Source organism: Sus scrofa, chromosome 12, assembly GCF_000003025.6.
Source record: "Sus scrofa isolate TJ Tabasco breed Duroc chromosome 12, Sscrofa11.1, whole genome shotgun sequence".
Classification (NCBI taxonomy): domain Eukaryota; kingdom Metazoa; phylum Chordata; class Mammalia; order Artiodactyla; family Suidae; genus Sus; species Sus scrofa.
In genome coordinates this window covers 49238206-49258755 of record NC_010454.4, presented here as the reverse complement: position 1 = coordinate 49258755, position 20550 = coordinate 49238206, and the positions used below count along the sequence as shown (strand labels likewise).

The 20550-nt window shown below is 43.7% G+C and overlaps 1 long non-coding RNA gene and 1 pseudogene across 1 annotated transcript; both read left to right on the top strand.

Annotated features, from left to right (window-relative positions):
* On the top strand, positions 1641-5343 carry LOC110256087. Its single transcript, XR_002337320.1, has 3 exons — positions 1641-1729; positions 4375-4517; positions 5278-5343. It is a non-coding gene; the product is annotated as an uncharacterized LOC110256087 (long non-coding RNA).
* On the top strand, positions 11696-12847 carry LOC110256086 (annotated as a pseudogene).

Below are 20550 nucleotides of genomic sequence, written 5' to 3'. Positions count from 1 at the left end.
GGCCGGGGATCAAATCGTTCCCACACTTGCAACCTATGCCACAGCTGTGATAACGTCAGATCCTTAATGGGCTGTGCCACAGTGGCAACTCCAGAACTGTGCCCCTTTTTTGCATTTTTAAAAGTTTTTATAGTTGATTTACAATGTTGTGATATTTTCTGCTGCACAACAAAGTGCTTCAATTTGACATGTACATGCATCCATTCTTTTTCAGATTCTTTTCCCACACAAATTGTCACCCAATATTGGGCAGGGTTCCTTGTGCTATATAGCAGGTCCCTGTTGGCCAGTCATTCCATATACCACAGTGTGCATATGCTAATCACAACCCCCCAAGCTATCCCTTTTTATTTTATTTTATTTATTATGTTGTTTAGGGCTGCACCCACAGCATATGGAGGTTCCCAGGCTAGGGGTCAAATTGGAGCTGAAGCTGTCAGCCTACACCACAGCTACAGCAATGCCAGATCCAAACAACATCTGCAACCTATACCACAGCTCATGGCAATGCCGGATCATTAACCCACTGAGCAAGGCCAGGGATCGAACCTGCAAACTCATGCTTCCCAGTCGGATTCATTTCGGCTGTGCCACAATGGGAACTCAGAGAGCAGACAGATTTAATATATACAATAGATTCAATCCAAAAGTAGCAGAGCATATCTACTTTCCAAAAGCATCAGAATATACATTCTTCTCAAGTGCACATGCAATAGTCTCCAGGATGGATCCCATGTTAGGCCACAATGCAAGTCTCAATAACTTTAACAATACTGGAAGCATGTCAAGCATCACTTCTGATCACAACATGATGAAGCCAGAAATCAACTATAAGAATGAAGCTGAAAAAAACCCCACAAATACTAAACACATACTATTAAACAAGCAATGGGTCAACAGAGAACTCAAAGAGAAAAGCAACAAATACCTTGAGACCAATGAAAATGGATACAACATGCCAACATCTACGGCAGGCAGCAAAAGCATTCTAAGAGAGAAGCTTATAATGATACAGGCCTACCTCAGGACACACATTTAAACATTTCAAATAAACAATCAAATCTTCCAACTAAAGCAACTAGATAAAGAAGAAGAAACAATCCAAAAGTTCATGTAAAACTGAAAATCATAAAGATCAGGACCAAATAAACAGAACTTTAAAAACAATATGAAAGGTCAAGGAAACTAACCCGATTCTTTGAAAAGCTCAACAAAACTGATAAACATTTAGCCAGATTCATCAAGAAAAAAGAGAGAGGCCTCAGGTAAATAAAATCAGAAGTAAGATGTCACCTTACCTTTGTCTGGGGAGCCCAGGTCCTGGACCCTTGCTGGAGACCATTGAAGCTGCTGAACGATGCAGTAAACACATTTGGCGCATGGGCAAAAGCACAACCACGAAGAGAGAGCTTTAGCATGACCTGCACCTGATTTTGCTCATTAACCTACATCACCTTCCCTAATTAAAGTCATGTGGGCTAAAGCCAAGGGCCTTTGTTCTGCAGAACAGAGTGCCTTCTGGCCCCCCACTTCCTACATGCAAAAGAGTCTTGTGTGCTTTGTTCTACTTCGCCCTCCCTCTTCCAGGATTCCCCACTGCCCTGCAGCGCTGGACACAGCAGAGTGGTGCTCAACGTGGGGCTGGAAGAGAAGGTCGCCATGAGCAGGAAGAGGTGAAACTACTACAGACGGTGGAAACAGTAGCCTTGCACTCCACGGAGTCATGACTGTGAGTGGCAAGTAGAAACTTTAAACCAGGATAACAATGGGGAAGAATCCATCACAAGAAAGTCAACATTATACTCAGTTACTTAAATGTAGGACAAAACCGTCAGGGGCCTGGGGAACAGAGTCTAAGATAGAGGAGTTGTTTAAGCCATGGTTCAGTATGATCCTTGGTTTCCAGATGAAGGTACTGTGCACCCAGAATGTTGGCATCATGTCGGAGCAAATTTAAAGTGCGCCCATCAGTCTAGGGCCTCTCTTTCCGTTTCTGTTTAATCCACGTCGGGTGTAGAAAGGCACATTTTGGAACCCTTGCAGGAGCATAAATTTGAATCCAGCGTCTCCTGGAACTGACAATTTTACACAGTTGTACCTTATTTGTGGCTAAACCTTTGAAATGGGAAATAGGAGGTCTCTGTTTTGCTTGTTTGTATGCGTCTTTGGGTGTATCGTGCATGTATGGCATTGCCAAAATGAATTCATAAAAGACCTCTACTTAGTTGGCTTGAAGGAAATTAAGTGCTTACATAACTTCTCAAAATACCTAAAGTCAATTAATTTTTGGTTCACGTGAGCTGGGGAAAAATTCGATATTCATTGTGAGACCTTAAGATGAAAGTGTGTTGATCTAATATAGACATGTCTTCAGCGTTACCAACATTACGTATAATACCTTATTGTACCTAGGTTGAATGGAGGAAGGTAATGGCATTTTATTAAGAGAAAAGAAAGTCCGTCTGTCTTATAGCTTGTTATTTTGAAGGGAAAGATGGGGGCAGAATAATATGGATACAAGAAGTGATGGAAGGTTTGTGGGACGTGGACAATGAGAAGAATTTGGGGCATGGTCAGGACTAAGGTTAAAATTTCAGTAAACTAGTTTTAAAAGTAAGCTCGTGCAAAACTTGAATTTGGATTCGGTCTCTGTTACAAGGTTTTCTGAAGTCAGGGCTGTGGGAAATCTAAGACAGCTGCTTGGCTCCTCCCGGCTCCCTGGAAATCCCAATAATGAAAAAGAAATAGTGTGTTTTCCATTTGGGGGAGACTTTCTACAGTCCTAATTTGGCTACGTTTGGTGAAAATGAGGGTAGTTTTAAAGAAAAAGACTGTTTTGACTCATATTCTAGGTTTGTGTATTGAGATGACTGTCTAAAACTCACCTCCCAAATAGTTCTTTGCCTCTGTTACCTCATTATAACCTTTGAGGTATTAAGGACAATAATCGAAGCTTTTTCTGAAGCTGATTGCTGTAATCTGTCTCTGGGCAAATATCAGATGTCCCAGGATAACCAGGGGACTATATACACAGTCTGGAAAAGTATCATTTAAGGGGTTGTCTCCAGCCTAAAAGGTTTCTTATCAGGAATTTCTAAGTGCCACATGCACAAGGAAAGTGAAGAAAATTACCTCTTAAATTTATATGTCTCACTTGAGAAGGGCCTCTACATTGGACTGGGGTATAGACAGAATGACTGACTTCAAACTCACCCTAAAACAAGGCTCTAATGAGAAAAACCCCAATGCATGGACCAAAAGAAGCCAACATCAGAAGTAGATCACTGTCCCAAGATCGCCACACCTGCCTCATATGGTTGTTTTACGTCTGATTTACCCTGATGGGTTTCTCCCTTCCAAAGCTCTTATTGATGGTATTAGGTGAGATCCCCTCACCTAGCCAGTTAAAAGCCTGCTCTAACCCAGGCCGTCAATATGGTTTTTTGTTTCTTTTTTTTTTTTTTTTTTTTGCCATTTCTAGGGCCGCTTTCTGAGGCATATGGAGGTTCCCAGCCTACGGGTCTAATCAGAGCTGTAGCCACCAGCCTACGCCAGAGCCACAGCAATGCAGGATCGGAGCTGCGTCTACAACCTACACCACAGCTCACGGAAATGCCAGATCCCTAAACCACTGGGCATGGCACAGGGATTGAACCCGCAACTTCATGGTTCCCTGGCGGATTCGTTAACCACTGAGCCACGACGGGAACTCCATAAATATGTTTTATTTTAATGTTACTCAAGGTCAATTAGCAACAAGTGAGACTTACAGCCAGGGGATGCCAGGCTCTATTAATTTGACTCTAAAGCCTCCTTGATGTTGGGAACAATTAAGCCATTTAGGAAAAACCAGCCTAGTAACACTAGGAAATTAGGCCGAATGGACAAAGCCAGTATATAATTTCCTTTAAAGATAAGAAACGACTAAGCCAGCTGAACAGGGTGAAAGCTCTTAACTTACATTTTCCTTTATGACTTTACTAATACTGCTATCTACATTTGTATTAACTGTTTTCACAAAACTGCTATTTCTTGCATTTCCAAATCTGTAACTGAAATCTCTGATAAAATGGCATACAGTTCCCTATGACATCAGGGATTTCTAAATATGGGAAAATGCAACAAGGGGGGATATTTTCCTGGACCATAACAGACTAGGAAGATAGGTGGTCCAGAGACTTTTTGGCAACTGTTACTAAGGCCTCGTCCAGTCATGGCATGTTGAGTTGCCCGTCAGCAAAATCTTTGCCAGATCTAGGAATGTTCATTCCTAGCTCCGTGGGACGAAATGGTCACGAAATGCCTCTCAAAACTATGGTTGAGCTTGTGACCATGAGGAAACACTGTGAACTGAAGTTTGGCTCTTACCATCAGCCTCTGCATGGAGGAAAACGTGAGCCACTGCAGCTGCCGCCCTGCAGCACCCCCTGAACAGGGCCCAGCGTGGCGATCAGGAGGGAGGCACTCGGTGCTCTGGGAAAACCAACAGGACAGGCCTCCAGAGAGTTAGATTTCAGGTAAGGATTTTTCTGGACCCAAATTCGTATATCTTTTCATATCCAGAAAAACCGAAATCATTTGCAGTGGCATCTGCATTGGCTAGCAGAGGAAAAAGGCAGAATAGAGTAGCTGTGGGTCAGACATCCAAGGTCATATGAGAAAATAGTATGGGAGTAATTTTAGACAAGTCTTTGTAGTGCTAAGAACTTTAAGCTTTTTTTTTTTTTTTTTTTTTTGGCTTTTTGCCATTTCTAGAGCTGCTCCTGCGGCATATGGGGGGTCGAATCGGAGCTGTAGCCACCATCCTATGCCACAGCCACAGCAACAGGGGATCCAAGCCGCAACTCTGACGTACATCACAGCTCATGGCAATGTCGGATCCTTAACCCACTGGGCAAGGCCAGGGATCAAACCCCCAAACTCATGGTTCCTAGTCGGATTTGTTAACCACTGAGCCATGATGGGAACGCCAAGAACTTTAAGCTTTATGTACCCTGTCAGATTTGATGCCACCAGCTGTTCTCAAAGTAAGAATCAGCATCAGCTGGCAGCTGCAACCTTACATTTTCAAGCGCCCCTCTTATAACAACAGAAAGGAGACAACATGTATACGGACCGATAGCTATGTCTTAATGCCATATCCAACTCCTGTTATGTCTTAATAGCACATCAATCATTAAGACCTACTTGGATAAAACAACACTCCTCCTTCAACAGTACCAGTTACCAACCTACATTCCAAACCTCTGTTTAACCTTATTTTTCTTTTTTTCCCAGTCTCTACAGTAGGAACCTACCATGTCCAGCCACACAGTACTCGTCACCCCAGCCAGCAGGAAGTAGCTACAGAAGAGAGCACCGTTGCCCCATCCCTATAACCAAAGGCTGGAATAATAGGTTCCCAGGAAGATGGAGACAGACCCCCCCCCACAATCCCCTGAGTGTGACTGTTCAACTTGGAGACCTGCTGCGGACATGGTCTGCAGAACTGGATTGATCCACAGACACCAGATGAATGCTCTGCAATCAAAATTTACTAAGACAGTTCTTACGCAACAAATACATACAAACACGGGAGATGTTGGACACCACTGAAACTGCTGAATGATGCAGTCAACAAATTTGGCACATGTGCAAAAGCACAACCACAAAGAGAGAGCTTTATTATGACCTGCACCTGATTTTGCTCATTACCCTGTGTCACCTTCCCTAATACAGGCCATGTGGACTAAAGCCTGGGGACTTTCTAGATGCACAGGAGTCCTATGTGCTTTGTTGTATCACGCTCTCCCTGCAGGGCTGGATGCAGCAGGGACTAACATATGTGTTGTGGATCTGAACACAGGGCAGGTAACAATAGAGCAAACGAATGGTGTGACTTGAAACTTGGGTAGAGGAAAAAGTAATTAAATGCTGTTTTATCATTTCCCATGTGCACATAGTCTGATAGGTTTTGGAGAGGTTCTAACAAATACATGAGTGGAATAGGAGTTAATGAAATACCAGTTACAGTTGGCATTGACTTTTAGTGCTAACTATGTGCTAGGCTCTGCTATAAGGATTTGCCAGATATTAATGCATTTGATCCGCACAACAACTTTATGAGGGTATTAGTATTACTCCCATTTGAAAGACGAGGAATTATGTCCCAGAACTGTCCCAGGTCAGTTATAGGCAGTGAGTGGAGGAGCCTGGAGTGAAATCCAGCCAGAACTCAGAGTCCTCACCATGGCCCACTACAGAGTCAGAGTGACCTCTCTGCCACAGGAGGTGCTAAGCCATAGGATAATGACCATTCACCAGGGCAGGTATAAAGGTGGTACACACATGAAATGGACTGGATAACCTCTAGGCCCATGCCATCCCTATGAATCTAAAAACAGGTGAGACCTCCCGTCAGCATGGTAGACAAAGAAGGCCTAACTACCACCCAAACCCGACTCAAGTCAAATCCTAGAGGAATGATGAACTACAGTTCCTTTGCTTTGCACATTTCACATCAGAAAAGCTTCTGTGTAGCCTGATACAATGACCAATAGCTTACTGGTACCACAATCTTGGATCCCCAGGGGAGGTTCTAAGTTGGTGCTAAAACAGCAGAGGAGAAGGGTCCATATGCCAACAAAGCATTTACAATAGGCCGGCCCAGGGCTTGGACCCTAGAGACATACTCTCCCTACAACCATCCTGCCTATCCTTTCTCCTGGAAGAGAACTCTGGGAAATATCATTCTTGAGAGCCACTGCCTCCCTCAGGGTATAGTTATACAAGGATGTTCACAGCTCAACAATTAGGTGGATTCTGGCCTGAATGAAGATGTGGGAGAGTCACTTTTCAGGACCTTATAATCTGGTGAACACATCATGATTAGATCTCTCTTACGACCCATCTTGCTTCCTTGAGGGGAAAGCTAGAGTCCTGATCTTCAGGTCCTAACCAGGACAGCTCCTTCTGCCCCTTCTGTTCTGCGGTTGGGAGTCTCAGGGTTCTTCTTCCTAAGCTATTCCAGTCCTGTCTCTCTTCTGCTTCAGAAACACAGGACCAGAGACTCGCTCTCCAGGACTACCCCTGGCACATTCTCTGCTTGCCTCCAAAAATGGATGCCAGCAGATGCTGGACCAGCTGCCTGTAAACTCCCTCTTCATGGAAGAAGAGTGAAGGGAATAGGATCAAGACCACTTGGGGGGCAGCGTCTGAGCTGCTCTCCAGGTAGATGCTGTGAATGTTAGAGCAGAAACTCTTTAGCAACATCAAGGGATGAAGGGCTGGCAACTGGCACACATACATCACCTCCCTTAACCCCACCACATCCTCAAGAGGTAGGTAGGATTCTTTGGTCTTTTTACCAAATGAAAAAAAAGGTGATTGAGTTGCCTACAATCACACAGAGAGGTTGGCAAACCTAGGACTCAAATCTTGGCTGCAGACCCAAGTTACCAAGACATGATGGCTACAAGGTGGGGAGAGAGAGATGCATGTGTGTGTGCACACAAGTGTGTGTATGTGTGTGTGTGTGTGTGTTTGCCCACGTGTACTTGCACAAGCCCACTTTCTCAGCGAGCAGGGATGGTGATTCTTAGTTCCTAATGAAAAAAAAAAACAAAATTCTTGTTTTGGTTCAAAAGCCTCCATTTGCCACACTATTAACCAAACTTGTCTTTCCAGACTGATTTATTCCTGCTTTTATCCTGCGCGCTTAGTAAAGATAGAAACTAAATTTTGCTGGAAGTAGTCCTCTCATGAATGAATGCTCTGAGATTCTCTCCATGATAAAGAACTTGGAATTCATCTATTACGTGAGGGGTAGGCAGTTGGTTACTGTAAAGAGGGCACACAATCAATATGATACTTTTACGTTGGGATCCGAAAGCAGATGTTTCTACAAAGTTTGTTAAAAGGAAGACTAGATAAGCACTGGGGTGGCAGCTAGAAAGAGTTACAAGATTGAGGAGCATTCACTGAATGACTAAAATGGCCATGTGTACCAGCTAATGGGAAAGAGGTGATGTTGAGATAGAGAGCATTTTGCAGCTGAGAGAACAGTGGAGCAATATGACTGAAAAACCAAAATAACAGGATAAGAGAATATTGGATGTATGGACACGCTTCTTCTGAGTCTTGGGGAACAGACTGGAAGTAAGTGTATGGCAGGATATCCAGAGGAGACGCTTCAGGAAATGCTACCCCTCTCATCTCAGAGGCGATGGCTATTCTAGAATGAGTAACATACTCCCATTCGGGATGCATATGTTTCCTACATGTGCATGTATTATTTTACATGTTAAATTGTACATATACTGTGTGATATGCCTTATGATGAAAACCAATTGGTTTTTTCCATCACATTATGAGTTTTAAAGATTATTTAATGTCAACGCATGCTTTTTAGCTGTCATATAGAACTCATCAATGAAAAAGTCACAAAGAGCTTGTCCATTTCTAAGCTTTCTGTGTGAAGTGTACATGCTTTAAATGTTTTCTGCAACACATGTGTTAGAGATTCTCTTAGGTCCAAGCAAGACGCGGTATTGCTGATTTAGTTAAAGCTGTGAGAGTTTTGCACTTTCCCAGATATGGGATAATTGGTCTCCAAGTGATCTTATTAATTTTTCCATTTCTTCCCGACTACTTAACATTGTCAGACTTTACACTCACTCCAAGACAAAGCATGTTACATTAAATTTTGTTTTGATCTGGTTGAATATCTCCTCTTTGGCTTATTCATTCATACCAGTGTTTTCTATGACTTGCCCATTTAAGTCTGTTGTCAATTATTTCCCATGGGTTTTGGTCTTCCTTTCAGTCGGCAGTAATCTTCTGTTTTCCGAATACCAATCCCCTACTACCATGTGCATAGCACATACTTCTTTAAGTCTGTGATGTGTCTTCCTCCTTCCTTTACATTGTCTATTTAGCACAAACATTTTAAATTCCAAAGAATCAAAATTTACAATAGTTTCTGTGGTGTTATCTATTGTTTTTTTTTTTTTTTTTTGCTATTTCTTGGGCCCCTCCCACGGCATATGGAGGTTCCCAGGCTAGGGGTCGAATCAGAGCTGTAGCCGCCGGCATACGCCAGAGCCACAGCAATGCGGGATCCGAGCGCGTCTGCAACCTACACCACAGCTGAGGGCAATGCCGGATCATTAACCCACTGAGCAAGGGCAGGGACCGAACCCACAACCTCATGGTTCCCAGTCAGTTTCGTTAACCACTGTGCCATGACGGGAACTCCAGTTTTGTGTATTTTGTGCCTGGGTAAGGAAATAACTTCCTGGAGTTCTTGTCATGGCTCAGCTGGTTAAAGACCCAACATTGTCTCCTTGAGGATGCAGGTTTGATCCCTGGCCTTGCTCAGTGGGTTAAGGATCTGGCATTGCCATGAACGGTGGTGTAGATCACAGATGCAGCTCGGATCCCACATTGCTGTGGCTGTGGTGAAGGCTGGCAGCTGTAGCTCTGATTAGACCCCTAGCCTGGGAACCTCCATATGCCACAGGTTCAGCCTGGAAAAAGCAAAACAAAAAAAACAAAACAAAAAACAAAACCGCTAAATGAATAAATTCGCACCTATCATAAATGTATTTCCTTCTCAAGTTGTTGACATTTTGATTTCCACAATTAATCCATTAAGAATTGTTTTTCATATTTTTAAACATATCCAATTATCCTAGTACTCCTTACTAAACAGTCAGTCCAACTGTGCCCAGCTTACTTCTACACCAACCAGTGTCAGGCAACAATTTCTAACAAATAAATTCATGTGTTTGTAGGCTCTCTGGAGGGTCACATAGCTGTATTTGTCCATCACTATGTCAGTACTGATCTGCCACATTAAGTACCTGAAGAAACCCCTTTCATACTTGATAGTGCTCTTCTTCCCTCTTTACTTTCCTAAAAATTGTCTTACATCTCCTTGGCTCTTGGTGCTTCCACATGAGTTGTTGACTCAGTTGACTACATTCCATGCTTAAAAGAAACCTGTGGTATTTTGACTGGGCTTGTGGTGAGTTCATACCTTACCTGGAGGAGAATTCACCTTTTCACGACCTTGTCTCCACATTGCTTAGCTATTCTTATTGTCATTCAGTTTTGCAATTTTTAATGTCTTGGACCCTGGTTATTAGAATTGTTTCTAGAGTCCTTAAATTCCTGTTCTTATCGAGAATAGGAAGTCTTTTAAAATGATAGTGTGCAATTTAGTGTACCAATATTACTGAGGTGTTTTGTTGTTGTTGTTGGGTGTGTTGTTGTCTTGTGCTTTCTAGGACCACACCTACGGCATATGGAAGTTCCCTGGCTAGAAGTCAAGTGGCAGCTGCAGCTACCAGCCTGTGCCACAGCCACAGCCATGCAGGATCTGAGCTGTGTCTGCGACCTACACCACAGCTCACGGCAACACCGGATCCTTGACCCACCGAGCAAAGCCAGGGATCAGACCCGCATCCTCATGGATCCTGGTCGGGTTCCTTAACCCCTCAGCCATGAAGGGAACTCCCACATTATTGTTTTAATATTGATTTATACCAGACAAACTTGCTGAACCCTCTTAGTTCATCTCAAGAGCCTCCTGGATTTCCTTTATAGACAAACGTGAATTCTATCCATTTTGTTCTTTCATTTCCAATTCTTATATGGCAAAGATTGCTTCCAGTGCTCAGGTGCTACGCAGAAGGCTCAAAACAAATTCTCTGCTTCCTTTGACTATGTAGCCACATCTCCCAGGGTCCACCACAGCATCACCTCTGGCTTACAACTCTGGCTCTGAGGGGGTTTTTCCTTTCTTTCTTTCTCAAGTGTACGTGATTCCATTTCTTTCCTTTAGGTTGGCTATGTGCCTTTTCTTGAATAATTTTTGTAGAAATTCTGTGGTCTTAATAGCAATGGGACATGTCAATATCAGCTAAGTCTGCCATGTGGCTAAGCCTCGGTCACTATTGCACTCTCTACTCTGTCAGCCAACCACAATTTCTAAGCCCTTCTGTTTACTGAACCTTCTCAACTCTGAGATAGTATGATTCTGTGTATAAATGAAAAAGGGAATTTCAAGAGAGAAAAATTCATTCATTTAGGAGCAGAGATGGAAAGGAATACATCATATTTAGGGGAACGGTATTCTTACCTGCTTCCTCTGTGCCCAGCACATAATTCCAATGTGTACTACTGGAGACCCTGAGAATTCATAGTTAACTTAATTACAAATAGAAGTAATTACTGAGTAGAGGTCTCTCTAGAAAAAACAGTGAATTATTTAGGATGTCTTGGACTATACTATCAAGTATGTGCACAGTATCTAATGGTTAAAACAGAATAAAGTATATTTCTCTCTTATGTAACAGTCCTAGTGGGTGTCCTTGTTGGTGGGTGGCCTTCCTGGATGCAGAGAGCTAGGGACACAGGCTCATTCTACCCTGCGACTCCACCTTCCTATTCAGCTATCCTTTCCTTTTCACAGACAGTAAGATTAGCATGTGACTATGGCTTCTCCATGAAGTTGTAAGGTCTTTGAGAACAAAGACTACGCCATGGAGGAACAAATGGATGAACAAACTGTATTTTCCCCAATTTATGATTTTGCCTCAAAGTCTAACAAAGTTTCTAGCACATCCAATTGAACATAATTGTTAGATGATTGATCCCTAGGTGTTTGGGTGATGGGGCTGGGTTTGGAGGGGATGGGCATTTCTGATACACCCATTACTCACGTTTTACACGTGGGTGTCCAGCACTAATTGTCAATTTGTTCCACTGACCAACAGGGATGTTCTTCCCCCAGTGTTCTGCCTATCTTTGGCTTTAGGAAGCCCAGGTATAGACATAGCAACCACACGAGTCCAAGGTGGTGGCTTAAGAAGCTCATTACACACAGCAGTTCACAACTACTTCTGGATTCCTCTCCCTTTTCTACTAAAGGATCCATGAGAGAAGACAACCAGTCCTCCAACCTGGACTTCATCCTTCTGGGAGCTAGCGTCAGAAGGAACAGGAAAACTTCTTCTTCTTCCTTTTCCTGTTCATTTACCCCATCACATTAATTGGAAACCTGCTCATCATCTTGGCCATCTGCTCTGAGATTCGCCTTCACAACCCCATGTATTTTCTTCTCGCCAATCTCTCGTTTGTTGACATCTTTTTCTGCTCTGTAACCATCCCTAAGGCACTGGCCAATCATCTTGTAGGCAGCAAAGGCATCTCCTTTGGAGGATGCATGGCACAAATGTGTTTCATGATAGCCTTGGCTAACACAGATAGCTACATCCTGGCTGCTATGGCATATGATCGTGCTGTGGCCATCACCCGCCCACTTCATTACACAACAGTCATGAGCCCACGGGCTTGTGTCCTCCTACTTGTTGGGTCTTGGGTGATGGGAAATGCCAATGCTGTCCCCCACACTCTGCTCATGGCTCGTCTGTCCTTCTGTGCAAACAAGGAAGTGGCCAACTTCTACTGTGACATTGCCTCTTTGCTCAAGCTGTCCTGTTCTGACATCCACTTCAATGTGAAGATGATGTACCTAGGGGCTAGTGTTTTCTCCTTGCCATTACTATGCATCGTCATCTCCTATGTTCAGGTCTTTTCCACGGTCCTACGAGTTCCATCCACCAAGGGTGTGCGCAAAGCCTTCTCCACCTGTGGGTCCCACCTCACAGTTGTTTCTCTGTATTATGGGACAGTCATGGGCATGTACTTCCGCCCTCTGACTAGTCACAGCCTCAAGGATGCAGTTTTGAATGTGATGTACACTGCCGTGACCCCGATGTTAAATCCTTTCATCTACAGTCTGAGAAACCAGGACATGAAGGCTGCCCTGGGGAAACTCTTCAGCCAGAGAATCTCCTCGTGAGCAATGTGAGGCAACATTGGAGACTGCAGTCACTTAGAAGTCCATCCCCAATGTCCTCCCCCTTACCAGAAGCCCCCTTTCATCTCTCAGGACATGCCCACTCAGGTCTGCTGGCTTCCACTAGCTCTTGGCATGTCCAAAAGCAGCCATGGTATCAGCAACACGTGGCTTCACCCTTTCAAGCATCTGGTACGATGGTGCTATGAGGCAACATCATCTTTTGCTCTGTACCTTGTGACCAATCAGGACCCTATGGGGTCCTCCCAAAGACAGACCCCGCAGGTCCCCCAAGTGCCTCTTGTGTGTAGAAGAAGCTTGGCTCCTCTGACTCCCTTTTGTATCTACCTCTTCTGCTCCTTTCAGCTCTGAGTCACATGCTTCTGCTGAGCCATGCACAGACATGTTAACCACGAGAAGAATTCTGATTACTGCTTAACTTTATACAAACAGCCCCTTATCCAAAACCTGTCTCCTACAGGGAGATAGAAGGTAGCAACAAAAATAGCAACTGTCAAGATTTATAGGAACATCGTGACCAGACTTATGTCAACTGACCAAGAACAAAGAGGTTCCACAACCCTCCTCAGACACTTGGTGGTGCCCAGGTGTCTGTTGTTGTCAGTCATCTTCTGACCTTAACCCCTTTGAGGGTCCCCCTCCCCTAGCATAGAAGAAGCTTGAACTCTACCCCAAATTGAAATGGTTCTTGAGGACATTGGTCCTCCCTCTTCTCCTTTCACTGCCTTCCTGAATAAAGTTGATTCTCCTTCCCCCAACATCCTGTCTCGCAACTTATGGTTGACCATTGTGCGGCAAGGAGTGTGACCTTGGACGGGGTTACACCTCTTTCCAGGTGTTAATGTCATGTTGGATTCCCTCACTACACAATCAATGTGTTCATGCCTTCTTATCTGCTAATATTTCACCTTCTCCCTATTATACCCTAACGTATCCACCTTTGAAAGAGACATTAGGTTACGCCACTGTGTTGGGTCAGGTTGTAGAAAGCAATACTAGTCTAGCAAGTCCCTCCCCCTCAGTCCACTTCTATTCAGACAGGGTAAGGTTACATAGGTATAGAATGAGTGAGCTAGTCTGATCTCTTAGACAATCCGTGTTGCCAGATCACAGTACAATCCACTCTATCAGACTCTTAGGAATCCTAAATTCAGATTTTAGCATGTAGTTGCTGGCACAGGAATTATCCCTGCCTCGGGGCCGGGTACTTGCAGCCCTGGTCCTGGGACCACTTATCACGTTGGGTTGGGGGAGTGGGGAATCAAGGTAAGGTGGGAAAGGGAGAAAAAAGCTTCATCATTGTACCAGAGTACACCTCCTTTGTCAAAAGCTGCCTAGGCATACTAGCTCACCTCCTGTTCCCCAGATCCACCAGGAAAACAGAAACCTATCCAGTACCCACACTCCTCTAGCCCCATTCATTTTCACACCGAAGGCGAACACACACTCATGAGGGTGTATAAGCCAGCCCTTCATCCCTTTATCTCCCCTCATTTTGGACAACCATTCTTTCAGCGGCTCATTCCAATTCTCCATGAACACAGCACTCCGAGAAGGACACCCCTCTGCCCATTGCTGAGCAGCATGGGCTGGGAAATGTGTTCATCCGTATGAGGAAGTAACAGCTGGCTGTCCAACGTGGTACTACAGCTCTGGACCAGTCCTTTTATGACACGATGAATATTTGCCTCGATAAGTGGGAAAGCAAATCCCAGACCAGACAGAGTCGGTGTCCATTCCTGTCAAGACTCAATGGTAGCCCCTCTCAGCTACTGGCATCAGGCTCACTTGCCAGCTAAGATCAGGACCTTCCCTTCAGGGACTCTACCACATAGCCATCTGCCATCTCTGTCTCTTTTGCTGGCAGACAGAACAGATCTTCTTCACATTTTGTGCTTCAGGGGTGGGTGGGGGCAAGAGGAATATGTCGAGAGCCAACTCATTTCTGCATTGCCGCAGTATCCCATGTCCACTCATTTCACGGACCCAGATGGCCACGTCAAGTGTGGTCTGGTTTTCTCTTCAGACCTCTTAGTATTTGCTTAATATATTTAGAAGCTCCAGCGTTGGGTGCATGTATATTTATGACTGCTGTATCTTCTGGATGACTGACTTCCTCAGCAGCATGCAATGACCTTTCTCCTCCTGTTACCATTTTTGTCTTAAAGTCTATTTTTCAGTATAAATGTAGCTATCTCTGTTCTCTTTTGGTTTCCATTTGCAAGGAAGAGCTTAGGCATCCCTTCATGTGGAACCTATGTGTACTCTGAAAGTTGAAGTGGGTCTCAGCATACAGTTGAATCAGGTGTTTTTATCCACTCAGCGTCTCTAGGCTTTTTGACTGGAGAATGCAATCCATTTATATTTAGAGCAATTTTGACAGGTAAAGATTTATCATGGGTTGTTTTCTGGCTATTTTGTAGTCCCCTTGTTCCTTTCTTCCGCTCTTGCTTCCTTCCTTTCTCCATTAATGATTTTCCATAGTGGTACACTGTTATCCCCTCCTCTTTATATTTTGTGAATTAACTATAGATTTTTACCATGTGGTTATCAAGGCCTACCTAAAACATCATACAGATATAAAATGTATATGAATGTCTATTTTACACTGATAACCATGTAACTTAAATCACATACAAAAACCTTGTTCTTTTACTCCGTCCCTTTATGTATTTAATGTCAGAATTTCTCTCTTTTTAAATTGTGTACCTATTAACAAATTATTTTGCCTATAGCTATTTTTAATACTTCTTTTGTTTTTGGGTTTTTTTTTTTTTTGTCTTTTTAGGACCACATGACCCACAGTATATGGAGGTTCCCAGGGTAGGGATGAATCTGAGCTGTAGCCACTGGCCTACATCATAGCTCATGGCAATACCAGATCCTTAACCCACTGAGCAAGGCCAAGGATCAGACTGGTGTCCTCATGGATACTAGCCAGATTTGTTTCCACTGACCCATGACGGGAACTCCTGCTTTATTTTTATTTATTATTATTATTTTTTATTTTTGTCTATTTTCCTTCTCTAGGGCCACTCCCACGACATATGGAGGTTCCCAGGCTAGGGGTCTAATCAGAGCTGTAGCTGCTGGCCTATGCCAGAGCCACAGCAACACGGGGTCTGAGCAGCATCTGCCACCTACACCACAGCTCACTGCAATGCCAGATCCTTAACCCACTGAGCAAGGCCAGGGATCGAACCCTCAGCCTCATGCTTCCTAGTAGGATTCGTTAACCACTGCACCACAATGGGAACTCCCGGCAACTCCTATGTTCAATACCTCTGTCCTTTAACTAGCATTAAGTGGTTACCACACCACTACATTACAGAATTAGAAGTTTCTGAATCTGACTCTATGCTTTCCAGTGTGTTATATATTTTCATGTGGCTACTTAGTGACCGTTCATTTCTGCTGGAAGAATTCCTTTCAGCATTTCTTGGAAAGCAGGTTAGTGGTGATAGAATCTCTCAACTCAATGTTTGTTAGGGAAAGTCTTTATCTCACATTCACTTCTGAAGAACAAATTTGCTGAGTAAATTATTTTTGGTTGGCAGGTTTTTTTCATTCAGGCTTTGAATATGTCATTCCCCTCTCTCCTAGCCTGCAAGGTCTCTGCTGATCAATCTGCTGATAGTCTTATAGGAGTTCTCGTTTATGAGAAATGCTTATCCTTTTACTTTTCCTACAAATATATTTTTCTGATGTTAACTGTCTAAAAAAATGTCAATTAAAATCTCTTTATTCTGTGTGTGGGGGGTGTCTTTATTCATTTATGTCTCTGTGTCCAGGGCAGTTTCATTTTCATCTAAATTTTTGTCTGACTCACTGTATTTTTTGTAGTATCTTAAGAATGTGAAAGATAATTTATTAAAAAAAAATTGGGGGAGTTCCCATTGTGGCTCAGGAGTAACAAACCCGACTAGTATCCATGAGGACATGGGTTCGATCCTGGGCCCCTCTCGGTGGGTTAAGGATCTGGCATTGCTGGGAGCTCCAGTGTAGGTCACAGATGCAGCTTGGATCTGGCATTGCTCTGGCTGTGGTAGAGGCCAGCAGCTGAAGCTCTGATTCAACCCCTCGCCTGAAAACTTCCATGTGCTGAGGGGGCAGCCCGAAAAAGACCAAAAAGAAATGCTGTTCACTTTCTTAGGTTATTTGCACAAACACATTGTTCTTCGAAACACTTCAGGTGTTGCTTTCTTTTTCTTACTCTGAAAATATATTGTACCTATCATTTCTTCTTTTTAAAATGTCTTTAATGGAGAACACTATGGCGGTACCTTAGAAATCTATTCATAGAACTACCCTATGACCCAGCAATCCCACTCTTGAGCATATATCCGGACAAAACTCTCCTTCAAAAAGACGCATATACCCGCATGCTCATTGCAGCACTATTCACAATAGCCAAGACATGGAAACAACCAAATGTCCATCGACAGACGATTGGATTAGGAAGATGTGGTGTGTATATACACAATAGAATACCACTCAGCCATAAAAAGAACAAAATAATGCCATTGGCAGCAACATGGATGGAACTAGAGACTCTCATACTGAGTGAAAACACTCAGAAAGAGAAAGACAAATACAAGATGCTATCACTTATAATTGGAATCTAATACACAGCACAAATGAACATTTCCACAGAAAAGAAAATCATAGACTTGGAGAATGGACATGTGGCTGCCCGGGGGAGAGGGAGGGAGTGAGAGGGATCGGGAGCTTGGGGTTAATGGATGCAAAGTATTGCTCTTGGAGTGGATTTACAGTGAGATCTGGCTGTGCAGCTATGAGATTGAGAACTACATCTAGATACATACATCGCAACACAACAATGGGATGAAAAAATATGGATACATGTAATATTCTTAGATAGATTTATATGTATGTATGTATAACTGAACCACTGTGCTATACAGCAGAAATTAACACTGTGTCAACTACACTTCAAAAAACTGTATTTAAAAAATAAAATAAAATGAAATGTCTTTAAATGAGAAGGGATTTAGCCATGATTAGAATTTTCCAGTAGGCAGTTCAATTTAACCTCTCTTTCCATTCAGAGATTTTTTTTTCTTTTTGGGAGGAAAGGAATGGTCATATATCCCTTGATAAGCTAAAGAAGCTGTAATCACTGGCCTTGGATAAGAGTTGCAAACATTTGAGGGTTAAAATATTCTCTTCCTATTTCTCATACATTACTCCACAATTCCTTGACCCCAATGGTACCAGTACATAAAATTTGGAATAACAGTAAATTCCAAGAAAGGCATCAAGAGCAAAATGTGGTTACTAAGAAGAAAGTACACCATGGGAAGTCATTTTATCCATACACAAGAGCCCATGATCTGGACTTTGAAACACGATCTAAACACGGGGCGAGGAACAACAGAGCACCCAGGATGTATAACCTGAAACTTGTCTAAAAGGAAATGTAATTAAACAAAGCTCCTTTCAACATCTACAATGGGCAGCCTCGGATGAGGGATTTGGGAGAGTTGTACAATTAGATGAATAAAGCCAGAATTAGTAAAATAGCAGTTGACATTCACTAACTGCTACCTATGTGCTGGGCTTCATTTTAAAAACTTTTCAGGTTTTCGTGCGTTTGATCCTCATAACAACCTCATGAGGATGCTCTTGTTGCCACATTGTTACTCTCGTTATACAACGTACATTTAATAACGATCCAAAGTCAGTTGCAACCAACAAGAGGCAGAGCCAGAACGGGTACGCAGCCAGAAACCACAGGCCTCACCATGGCCCTCTGCAGAAACTTAGTGACCGCTCTGCCACAAGAGGGGCTAAGGCAGAGCATACAACCATCAATCAGGGTTCGTATAAAGGTGACAGGTACATGAAGCCGACTAGATAACATTTAGGTATTTTCTAGCTCTAAGAATCTGAAAATGTAGCAGAGCCACCATCCGCATGCTAGGTAAAATATAATGACCAGCATGACGCCCCTCTATCAAATGGTAGAGGAACGATGATAAAACACGAGTATTATTCTCGGCCACACTTAAAACCAGAAAGACTTCCCAAGCGGTGGTTCCAAGTTTGTGCTGAAGCAGAGAAGGGCCCACATTCTAACAAATGAGATAGAATAGCTCCGCCCAGCACATGGACCCTGGAGGCCTAGTCTCTGGGAAACCATCTCGCCCAGCTTTCCTTCAAGGAGAACTCTAGGCACAATCACTCTTGAGAGCCACTCTGTCCCCTCAGGCACAGCTATAGCTCTCACCAGTTTTCTGACTTTGGCCTGAATATAAGGACCTGCAGGAGTCATGTCTCAGGACTTTATAACCTGGGAAATAATCACATCGTTTTCTCTGCTAAAACACACTCTACTTCCAGGAAGCTAGAGTCCTCAACTTGAAGCCCCATCTGGAACAGACCCTTCGGCCTTTTCTGCTCTACCACTGGGAAAACTTGGACTCTTCTTTGCAAACCATCCCAGTCCTGGCTCCCCTGCCTCAGGGACAGAGAGCCAAAGACTTGCTCTCTAGGCCGTTGACTAGCACTTTTCCCAGCACGCCTGCCCTCCAAAAGGCATGCTCACAAATGCTACATCAGACGCTGTTTAGTTTCCCATTCATGGAAGAGGCATGAAGGCCACAGAACCAGGACTCTTTTGGACTGCATCTGCGTGGACGCCCCAGTAGGAGCTGCATGTGTTGGGGAACAGACTCTATGTCAGACACATCAAGAGACAGATAGCCAGCAACAAACACAACAGGCATCCTCTTTTCTGACCCTCACAAAATTTCCAAGAGGTAAGTAGAATTATTCTCATGGTATCACCTGGAAAATGGTGAACTGAATCGCCCGAGAGCACACACAGAGACTGGCAAAACTAGGACTCCAGCTTGGCCTGAATCCAGAAAGCAAGGTTCTAAGATCAGAAAGTCAAAAGGCAGGGAAGAGACGAGAGAGAGACAGAAAAAATCCCTTCTTTTCTGATACGTTGTTATCTGGGTTCTTGTCCGTGAAAATAGGATCAGAAAGGGGTACTTCTGATTTGACTTTCTCAGGTCTGAGCTCTTCCTAATTCCTGAACTCTGTGTGTGTGTCTGTGTGTGTCTCAGTGTGTACACAAGTTTACACAAATCTACTGTCTTAGAGCGGAGCTACCAAACCAACTTACACTTCCACAGTCAGTGGTGCATGCTAACAGGCCCCTGTACAAAATGATGTTATTTTATTGTCTAAGCACGGATGGCTTCAACTATCAGGGAGGGAATCTGGAAACACTCAGAGGACATTTTGTGGCCTTGTCTGCTCCCTTCATGCCATAGGGTGGCTTTCTGTACTTGTGTCCCTGAAAAACTGTCTCAACTCCTGCAACGGATATCGCAGAGCACCAGCACTTCCCAGGAAAGCTGTGTTAGTGGCCGGCACAGCCTGGGACCCCTGGCTTCTCTCCAGTAAATGCGAGGCTCCCATCCTGTCTCTAGCATGTACGTTGATGCACCTCCTGCTCCGCTTCTCAGAAGGATAGGTTTTCCCCACCTCTCTCTTCAGGGTTTCTAGAGAAATCATCTCTCCTCATCATGACGCCCTACATCTCACACTTCCTATCCTCGAGGCCCTCTGCTCAGAAACCTCTCCTCTCTGGTTCTCTTTCTTCACTTCTGCAAGTATTACACCAACCTCACATCATTTTCTGGTGCTACATG